The 11,692-nt window shown below is 33.9% G+C and overlaps 1 long non-coding RNA gene across 1 annotated transcript; it reads right to left on the bottom strand.

Annotated features, from left to right (window-relative positions):
* Window positions 1-8,129: 8,129 nt before the first annotated feature.
* LOC131934048 (uncharacterized) lies at window positions 8,130-9,963 on the bottom strand. Its single transcript, XR_009385416.1, has 3 exons — window positions 9,882-9,963; window positions 9,157-9,262; window positions 8,130-8,238 (listed from the first exon to the last, which is right to left on the bottom strand). It is a non-coding gene; the product is annotated as an uncharacterized LOC131934048 (long non-coding RNA).
* Between the last annotated feature and the right edge of the window lie 1,729 nt (window positions 9,964-11,692).

The raw sequence follows: 11,692 nt of genomic DNA, 5'->3' as shown, positions 1-11,692 counted from the left end.
GGGGTAATGTCGGGGGGGGTGGGTGGGGTGGAATGTCCGGGGGGTAATTGGCAGGGGGGAAATGTCCTGTTCCCGTAATTGGCTTAGCGATGCGAAGAGAGTGTATGTTATAACCTACTTTAAATTAATATACATTACAAAATAAATCATATGAAAATACTAATTAAATTTTTATACTAATAAAAAAACCTATTATAAACATTTCAATCATTAATTATAAACGTATAATGAGCAATTTCTTAGCCAAATTATTATCTACTAGTGAGAGATCACGAGTTTAAATCAGTTATACAAGTCCAATATAACATACGAGCCGACCCGCGGCGTATCATACGCCGCTATTTAGTTGTTTTATTTTCTACTTTTCAGTCATTCACAATTGGTGAATTCGACAGTACCAATGCTGCCACTGAAAATATTTGCTTTAAAACACTATCAGTAGGTCGTTAAGGATGTGAGGCCCACCCTCACATTGTCTGGTGGTAGGGATATGCTTAGAGAGGAAGTGAGGGGGCTGCTAGGCACGCTTACAGCTTGGTGTTTTCTAGGATATCCAAGAAGAGAATTATATATATAGATTTTGCCTTAATTCACGAAATAGACGAACCTGCTAGAGAAGCCAGAGTGAAAACAAAACAGAGCGGCTTGCAGAATTTCGAGACCAATTGTCTCAAAGGAACCGACATTTTAAATTACTTATTCTACTTCCTATTTATACTTACAATTTTTGCTAACAACACGCGCACCAAAAATAGGTCTTCTTCTTCTTCTTCGTTCTTAATTTTTAGTGATGGAAGGGATCGAGGCTTATCTGCCCACATTCGAAAAAAGGTCAATTTTTTATTTTTACCGTAACTGGTCTTAGCATTATTTGGTTTGATCTGAGTAGTCGGTGTAGAGACAGTGAAATCAGTCTGTAAAGACAACTAGATGTCTATTTTCTAAACCCAAATAGTGCCGCTCAAAATACACTATTTAATATAAGTATATATATATATATATATATATCTATATATATATATATATATATATATATATATATGTCGATTGTTGAGAGCGTTTTAAATATGACATGCACATTTTAACTAAGAAAATTTTGTTGGCCATAAACTCGATAGTTTGATAGTTTTCCCTAAATACCATCACCGCGAAGCAGAACGCTGACGTCAAGGGGTTTGTTATTCGCGAAATTGCACGTGCAATATGTAAACAAACGCTCGCATAAAAAAGTTGATCATCGATAAGGTCATTGACCCTGTCAGAACGAGTGTAGAGTTCTTGAACTATGGATGAGAGGAGTGTTGTGATACATTTTATTTTGTAGCTATGTAACAGAGGTGTGGCTGCTAGCTCACAAGTTATAGTATGTGTAACTTTGTTACATCGTGTAGATATGTAACTCTTGTTATAACCCAGGACTGTTGTTGAAACTGAATCTCAGTTGAATTGTTACAACTGATTATAATGGCTCCAGTTACAATATAATCTCAGCACAGTTATTACAACTGAATGATATGACAAATGTTACAACATAATTTTAATGCAATTATTACAAATGAATCTTAGTACAATTGTTTCAACTTAATTTTATTGCACTTGTTACAACATAATCTCAGGACGGTTGTTACAACTGAATCTAATTGCGATTTGTAACAATAGAATCTCAGTACAATTATTACAACTGAATTCTATGACGATTGTTACAACCAGAGTTTCTCCCAGGCATCTCTTTTTACCGCCACCTCCCCCTCCCCCCGAACGAAATGAAATTTATATAATTTATATAGAAAATATATACTTATATATACTTATATATACCCCCCCCCCGCCCTCCCGAAGAAAGTTTACCGCCCCCCCCCCCCCAGAAAATTTCAAGTACCCCCCCCCCCCCCCCCCCCCCGGAGAAAAAAGTCTGGAAGAAACACTGGTTACAACTGAATCTCAGTACAGTTATTACAACTGAATCTAAGGCGCTTGTTACAACTGAATCTCAGTACAAATTATAAAACTGAATCTCCGATCGCTTGTTAAAACTGAATTTCAATACAATTGTTACAACTGAATCTTCTGACGATTGTTACAACGGAATTTCAATACAATTATTACAAATGAGTCTCATGCCGCTTGTGAGAACTTATTCTCAGGACGCTTGTTACAACATAATGTCAGTAGAATTGTTACAACTGAATCCCAGTTCCATTGTTTCAACTGAATATCTGGACGTTAATTACAACTGAATCTCAATTCAATTGTTACAACTGAATCTAAAGGCGCTTGTGAGAACTAACTATCTGGACGTTGGTAACAACATAATGCCCGTACACTTTTTATAACTGAATCTCAATACAATTATTGTTACGACTGAATCTCAGATCGCTTGTGAGAACTAACTCTCTAGACGCTTGTTACAAAATAATCCCCGTACACTTTTTACAACTGAATCTCAATACATTTGTTACAAATGAATCTGAACTGTAATCGCCACAACTGAATCTCCTGACCCTTGTTGCATTACAACCTTATCAAAAGGACGCTAACATTTACCTTATTCTCAACAAACACGTGATCCCCATAACACGAGGGTGAGCACTGCCTGACGCCCTAATCTCCAGTCCCACACAACAATAGATCCAGAGATTAACATCTGGCAGCGATTAGATTTTTGTAAACACGGAATAAACTATTTGTGTGCACGTTTGCCGTGTATGCACGAGCAGAGATATTTTAACGAGTTGCAAATGATGCTGGATGATAAAAAAAACGATGCGCAAAAAAAAAAAAAAATAGTTCCTGACATTTCCATTGGATGTTTAATCAAGCGTGATGTGAGTTTGTACCTGTTGACCCTTGGCAGTTCCAAATCTTTTTTAATTCACATAGTATGTATAGAGGGCAAATGCAGTATGTCTAAAATAACATAATCTCGAGAAAAATGAGTTAACAAATGTCATTCCAATATTAATAGTGCAAAATATTATATTTATACATTCATAAAAAAATGTGCATTCTACTTTTCTGACATTGTACGTAAGTGTTCTTGTAGCTTGTATTATTGACAATATAAGTAGATATGTACATAGTATACTAGCAGCTACATGCACATTTTGAACCGAACAATTTTTTGTGTATGTCACCGTTCCCCCCTCTTCCACCCAGTGGCGTAGCCAGGATCGTCTCAAGATGGGGGGGGGGGCTTCCAATTTTTACCCGGGGACAAACTTTCGATTTGCACCCCCCCCCCTCAGACTTTCGATTTGCACCCCCCCCCCCCCCATTCCCTCAAACTTTTGATTTGAACACCCCCACCCCCCCTCAAACTTTCGATTTGCACCCCCCCTCATACTTTATATATATACCGAGGGTTCTATGGTGGGGGTTATGACCCCCCCCCCCTAACCCCCCCCCCCCCCCTTGCCTACGCCACTGCTTCTACCTGAAAATATTTTCACCTGATTTTGCACCCACTTTTCTTCCTCTTGTGTGTGTCACGATTATGTTTATCTTCCTTTTCAATTGTAATGTTGGACGGGATTTCGTCCAACACAATTTAGTATTACGTGTCATCTAATTATGCGTAGCCTTTGTCCACCCAAGAACAAACTATACGATAACAGTTGTTTTGATTTGGGGGTTTTCTGTACTTGATCAGTTCCTGCACCCTGCTATCGAGTTTCATCTGCCCTGGGGTTCGATTTCGGGCCTTTTCGATTAAGCAACCATGAGCTTTACCGACCAATATAAAACAATCGAACATCAACTAAGGTTATATTAACTAAGGTTATATTAACTAAGGTTACATCAACTAAGGTTATATTAATTAAGGTTATATCAACTAATGTTATATTAACTAAGGTTATATCAACTAAAGTTATATCAACTAAGGTTATATCAACTAAGGTTATATCAGCTAATCAAAACGTAGTTTTGTATTTTATACTCTGTTTTAAAAACACTACGCTAAAAGCGACTTATTCTAATAACCATTAAAACTTAAAGCCAACGTTATCCAAATTATTTTTTATCAGTCTTTAAAATTTTGAAAGTCACACTTTTCAAAAAAAAAAAAAAAAAAAGATGTTGGTTATCAACACATCGATGGACTGTTGGGGTGCCAGATACATTTAAAACTCCCTGAATTTCTCAGATGTTAGAAACTCTACCTGACTGACAGGTTCCTGTGCCCGCAGGCTTTACCTGACACCTGTAGCTCCAGGTAGTAGATCCAAAACTTACGGTTCCACGGGCGGAAGCCACTTCCGGTTTAGATTTCATCCCCTACTTTAAAAAATATTCTTCACTTTTACCTGTAGTTCCAACAAGTTTTCTCTGAGTTTGTGTATAGGAAACATTTTCTGTGTACCGTAGCGACCATGATTGTTACAACGTAGAGCGTGTTTTAACTTAATCTTATCTAACTTCAAAACTGTAATAAGTCTAGCGCTTACAGTTCATACGAGACTCACTTAGTATCGCAGTAAATATGTCTCATATTTTGGGCAGAGAAGAATGAAAATATTATTGTAGAGTCCGGTAGGATTTTTTTTTATTTGGACCCAGTTTGCAGGTTATCTATAGCCAATGAATTAGACACGCGATAAATTCTGAACTCATTATTCATCTCTAATCATATATATATATATATATATATATATATATATATATATATATATATATATATATATATATATATATATATATATATATACATGTATAATACTACTATGCATGGGAATATGATTAGGTAAAATTGTAAAGCATATAGCACAAAACGCAGATTTATGCTAATAATATTGTCTCTATTGATTTTTATTTTGTTATTTACCACCTGCATGTCTCCATCAATTAATTATTTATTCTTACAAAATCACCAACATAAACTCACCATCAGGACCCGTAATAAAATTAGGTGTTTTATTTACTTTTTTTTAAAAATTGTTTCTCTCTTGCTGCTTCCCCAATCGAGCAAGGGTAGGCAGCAAGAGCAGGTTTACATGAGCATATACATACATGAAATTTTATACATACAAAATATTCTGTGTTAGCACGTTTTATAAACAGTGCTACTTATAATTACATTATGATTTAAACCTTACTTTTACTAACATATCTTTGGCAACTAGTGAGATTAGGTTTTGAAAACATTGGTTGATTGATTTCCTAGTGAGTAACTAAAAACATAACGTCTAAACTAAATTTCAGCATAAAATTGGGTATTTAATAATTGATTTGATAAACATTTATATATTTCTTGTTTATTTACTTTATGAAACAGTTGAGAATATCAAAGTAGTGGGACATTAATCGTTCACGTTTCGATGTAATCGAAAATTTAATTATGTCTTTATGTTCAAATATTACTGTAGGAGAACATGCATATAATAAGAAATGAAGTAACATATCACAAAGTCTTATTTATTTTTTTTTTAAATATAACAAGTATACAACAATTTAAAAGATTAATACATAACCAGAAGGCCATTTAGCTTAATTAACATAAGCTGTAGATGTTAATTTAAGCCACGGTGAATTAACGATGATTAACTCCCCTGAATAGTGATGAGTGCAGGGGTTGATATCTGACAGGGTAGTCTCCCATCCCATGGCAGCACGTCAATTATGTACACGTTGATGCCAGGCTTGCGTGCAGCACAGCATACAACATGAGGATGATTTGTTGGAAGGGGGGGGGGGGGGGTTGTCAGGGAAAAAAATGTAATTGATCTAATTGATACAATGCATATTGAATGGGGGTTCATGTCGAGTTTTGTGTAAAGGGATTCTTTAAAATAAAAATGAAAGCTTGGACAATACAATATGATAGCAGGTATAGTTCTGTCGTTATGTGTGTTAGCGTTTGCGTGAGGGTGAAAGTAAGGGTGAAGGTTAATAGCGGTTAGGGTTAGATTTATAATTAAAGCCATGGATAGGTTTAAAAAGCAAGGTTTTTATTAGGGTGATAATGCAAAACAAAAAATAGCTTACAAAAATTCATCAGGATAGTACAGTATTTTCATTAAAGTAACATAGATATATGTTATATATTGGATTAGGTTTGATGCTAGGGTTATGGGTAGATTTGAAATAGGGCGAGGAATATGGCCTGTGTTCTCCTAGAGCAGGGGTCTCCAAACTTTTCAGTCCGAGGGCCGCATTAACTATCAAATTTCAGTTCGGGAACCAGTTTCTTCCAGGCATGTCTTTGATTTTTCTGGGCAAAGTTCCTCAGCCATCACCAACAAACGATTTTTCCTTGGACAAAAAGATCTCCGCGGGCCGGATGAGAGGACTTCGAGGGCCGCATCCGGCCCGCGGGCCGTAGTTTGGAGACCGCTGTCCTAGAGCATGGGTTCCCAAACTGTGGGTCGCTATCCTGAGGGGTCGCTAAGGGCTTTCTGGGGGGGGGGGGTTCGACAACTGGTAGACTAAACCCTAGCATTAAAAAAAAAACAACTAAATATTTAGAAGAATATCTGAAGTTCGGCTTAACTAACATAACTGAAAATGGAATCGAGAAGAAACAAAGCGTATTGTGCAACGTTACACACACACACACGCACACACACACACATACACACACACAGACACACCCACACACCCACACACACACACACACACAAACCCACACGCACACAGTCAGCTGTTTAAGGGAGTTATTTTGTGGTTTTAAAAGTTGCATTTTATTTATATCAAAATTATATTTTATATTCTACTCTTTCAAACTCATGAAACAGATTCCATTTGAATTTTGAACAACAAATAAATAATTTTCTCGTATTTTGGAATTTGACTAGGCTGAAGACTATGAAGCCAAGAAACTACACTTAAAAAAAAAAAGAGAATAGAATCTAGTAGAAAAAGAATTGCGCACCTAATTAACAGCAAATAATCTGTGTATAATAGTACGGAACATTAGCACTTTGTAAAGAGAGATAGAGGAATCAAGTTAAAAATTAATGTATCGAAAAGAGAGTAAAGTACTAATTCCGATCACAGGGAATTACTCAAGATGTATTTGTAAACAAAGAATTAGATCAACATATCTAGAATTTCTATATAATAGAAACAAAACTTAATTTATAGGCTATTGAAAAACTTTAAGTGGAATTAGTTCCATTTCTGGTTATCGGAAATCGCTCAAAAGTTGATACAGAACTATAAATTTGATATATTACTTATGTATGAAATTACGACAACCTAGCTGCATGTCGCGGTACTCATATTATCGCGTTCAGAGACAGACAGGCACATGCACACACATTCACACACACACACACACACACACACACACACACAAACACACACACACACACACACACACAAACACACACACACACACACAAGATTGCAAAATTAAGTTGTTCCTACTCAGAGAGGTCTAAAACGTCTAGATTTGTGAAAATTTCAATTATGATTTTTTTTTTGCACGATTACAATACGTCCTCTGTACTTCGTATACGAGAAAAAAAAAGGGGATGAAGAATATAAAGATAATCGCACTTGGAGAAATAGAGTTCAACAAGCTTTAGATTTGTTTATGGATTTTTCAAGATAAACAAGTTAATTAAAAAGTCTAGTGACATTTATGCGCAATTCTTATGTTATCTAAAAATAGCTCTGACGTATAATGCTGGGGTGCATTCAAGCTAAGAGAACGATCGGTTTGTAGGTGTTTATGTAATTTTAAAATTTGTGACCGAACGAAAGGATATTTTTGAAAACTTTCTTCGGCAATATTGTTCTAAATTATAGCAGGAATCGATTGGTAAATGTTTCAAGTCGCTAAGTGGTCTGGTTACCGAGATATGGGCCAAAAACTGCATTTTTTTCGAGGTTTTTTGGCTTTTCCGTGAAATCCAGGAAGGAATTCCGGAACTTTTTGGCCCACTATCATCCTCGTAACTTGCTTAACAAAATTGCTTTGGAACTAGTCCTCGATATTGCTTCGTTGAGGAGGAGATACGACTTAAAGCTGCGAACACACATCCATACATTCATACATCCAGAAATAACGGGTTAATAAACGCAATTCTCCAGAATGGAAATTGCGCTAAAAATGACAATTAAAAATCTCATTTCGATCTATATCCTGTCGACAGAAAATTTAATTTTTTTTTACCGCTGTGGTCCGAACATATAAAATCATCGAAGTTGAGCTGAGAGCTAATGTTATATTTGAGATCTTTGTCGTCGCATTGGTCCTCAACATGAAGGTAACAGGAGACGGCGGCTCTGGCTCTCCTGGAAAGTTGTATATCAATTTGTATTAATTTGTATTAATATATTTTTGTTCATATTAACTGCTATTTATTTCAAAATACTCAAACGTTTGGCGTATTTGTACATGATGATGATCTATACTTAAAAAAATAATTAAATTTAGCTAAACACTGGCATAGCACTAACGTGATGAATATTGCAAACTAACCTACTACTTTTAAGTAAATATTTATAAAAAGGCGCATTATTTCTAACAAAGATCTGGGGAATAATAGAGCCGCAGAGAGAGCACACTATAATATCCTGAGGGTTTGTGTTCTGGGTTGGAGGGAGATGGGATACCTAACATGAGTCCAATAGCTAATAGGCTTGAATCGTGGAGAGTACAGATGTCTGTAGACCTATGCAATTATGTGCCATAGTTAACTAATTTCTTTGTTCTAAACATTTAAATTTGTTTTTTATCTGCACGATTTATATATATATATATATATATATATGTATATATATGTATGTATATATATATATATATATATATATATATATATATATATATATATATATATATATATATATAAATATATATATATATATATATATATATATATATATATATATATATATATATATATATAATATGTATATATATACACACACACACACACACACATATATATATATATATATATATATATATATATATATATATATATATATATATATATATATATATATATATATATATATATATATATATATTATACAGAGAGAGAGTGGGAGAGAGAGACAGGACAGGACAGGACAGAGAGAGAGAGAGTCAGGACAGAGAATAGAGGGAGCTAATAACGAATAAACCATGTTTCAGCAACGAAAATAAAATAAAACCCGGAGACCACTGACGTTGTAAATAGTATTTAAAAAAACAAACACGCCACTTACTCACAATACTGTTCGATGCTGAGTTTCTCTGAGTTATCTTGTCTATAACTTCCGATACATGCTAAGGCACTATCACAGCCGAAACTTCGTTTCAGATGTCTGCAATCTAGGACGCAACGGAGTGGGGGGGGGGGGGGTGAATAACAATCATTGAGCCAGAACACCACAGGGGGGGGGGAATATAACATTAATATATGATGCCGGAAATAAAAGTATAACATTGTGCTGAAATTTAATAACTTTCGAAATATATTTTGACCTGTGGCAATAAGTATTGAACACATTTCAAACAAACATTTTAATTCAATGCTGCGGCTTTCGTTTTTTCTATAGGTAACTTTATTATGAAGCTATATATGAATTTGGTTAACGTTTTAAGAAATTGTATATAAAACAGTAACATAAAAAATATACAATCATATGTTGCATTACATAGGCTGCATCATTACACTCTAAAAAATTTGACATGTTTTTTTTTTGTCTAATTTTTTTTTTTTTTTTTGCTTCAGTCTCGGCGATATTGTCCAGCAAATAAAAATTCTTTTTGTTAAAGACAACATAATTTCTAAAATTGCAATCTTCGGAAATAATTAACGAATATTACGAAAGCCTTTTAATAATAGCAAAATGTATATACTAGCGTAACTAAAATAAAATGTAATCAACCTGAATGTCATTACAGCAAGAGAACATTTAGAACGAAATTTTTTTCTAAAGCTACTGACCTGCAGCGATGTAACAAAGAGAAAAAACCAAGACGAGTTTGAACATTTTGGAACTGTTAAACAACGAAGAAATCTGGCTAGGTGGCAAAACACTTCTGGTACAGCGTCGTCGTGATGTCCAAAATTATATAGGACGACTGCAGGTGTTAACCGTTTCATGACCATCATTATTGTACAGCCTGCGTTAACCTTTTAGGGACTATAAAAACAGTAACCACATTTTAACTATTTAAAATGCATTTTTTTTCTTTTTTCTTAAGCTCAGGTGTGGATGGCATATTAATTATTTAGCTATATATATATATATATATATATATATATATATATATATATATATATATATATATATATATATATATATATATATACATACATACATACATACATACATACATACATACATACATACATACATACATACATACATACATACATACATACATACATACATACATATATACACATATATATATATATATATATATATATATATATATATATATATATATATATATATATATATATATATATATATATATATATATATATATATATATATATACATATATATATATATATATATATATATATATATATATATATATATATATATATATATATATACATACGAGTTTGTATGTGTGTGCCACAGTCCTGAAACTATTTAATAATTACGGTGTATGATTTTCTTTCCCTAAAACTTTACTCGCCGCCAATTCAATTACCCTATAGATACGTCATCTTTTAAAATAAAGCGGGAATGAGCTCCCCTAAACTCTCTCCAATATTCTAATATAACACTGAGTTGGAAAGCAACTCCAGTGTAATCGCGACATGGACATGTTTCTAAAATCAATTTTTTTAAATTATAATTTTTTTTTTTACATTTTTAAATAGAATAGAATCGCGTAAAAATAGACAGCAAACACTGCACCAAATAAACAGCAAACAATGTGTGTAAATAAGTGCAGAACATTAGAACTTAATAAAAAGAAAAAATTCATTAATTTTCAAAGAGTTAATACAAAAAAATTGTCACAATACATTGCCGACGAGTCTAGACCTATGTGAAAAGTTTGAATTAAATAGGTCCGATAGAAGAGTTCGAAGTTAAGCTCTCAAGTTTCAGATCGTAACTTACACAGAACAAAGCAAACAAGTTAAAAAATAAATTTTCAAACGGTTTTTTTTTTTTTGAGAAATCAGAAATAGCGTAAAATACTACTTCCTTTCACCGTGAATTACTCAAAACTAGAATTGAGTTATAAGTAAAATTTAGTCTATCTCACTGAAACAGTACTCAAGTTATAGACTTTTGAAAAACCATAAAAATGAAAAAAAATTACTTTCGCATACCGGAAATTGTTGAATAGTTGATAAAGAACAACAAATTTGATAAAATACTTTGAAACATCCAGGCAAGTAAAAATCAAACTAGCTGGTTGGAAAAAAAAATTGATAAATGTTTTATCTAAAATCTTGGGAACCCCTGACACGCTGCCTTTGTGTGATGAAGTCTCTCAAGTAATCTCTCGCAGACAGCTGTAGCTGAAAAGGTTTTCAGATATCCACATCTTTAAAACTATAGATCAGTGGTTCTTAACCTGGGTTCAATCGAACTCCAGGGGTTTGGTGAATCAGTTTTATGGGTTTGACGTAGGTCAAAACACAAAACTGACTTTTTATTTTTAGCGCAATTTCCATACGGACAATTGCGATTATTAACTCGTCATTTCTGGATGGATGAATGAATGGATGTGTGTCCGCAGCTTTAAGCCGTATCTCCTGCTCAACGAAGCAATATCGAGGAC

This window comes from Physella acuta, unplaced genomic scaffold (assembly GCF_028476545.2).
Source record: "Physella acuta isolate Inbredline_101_S28 unplaced genomic scaffold, ASM2847654v3 ptg002723l, whole genome shotgun sequence".
Taxonomy (NCBI): domain Eukaryota; kingdom Metazoa; phylum Mollusca; class Gastropoda; family Physidae; genus Physella; species Physella acuta.
This window is presented reverse-complemented; position numbering and strand designations above follow the sequence as displayed.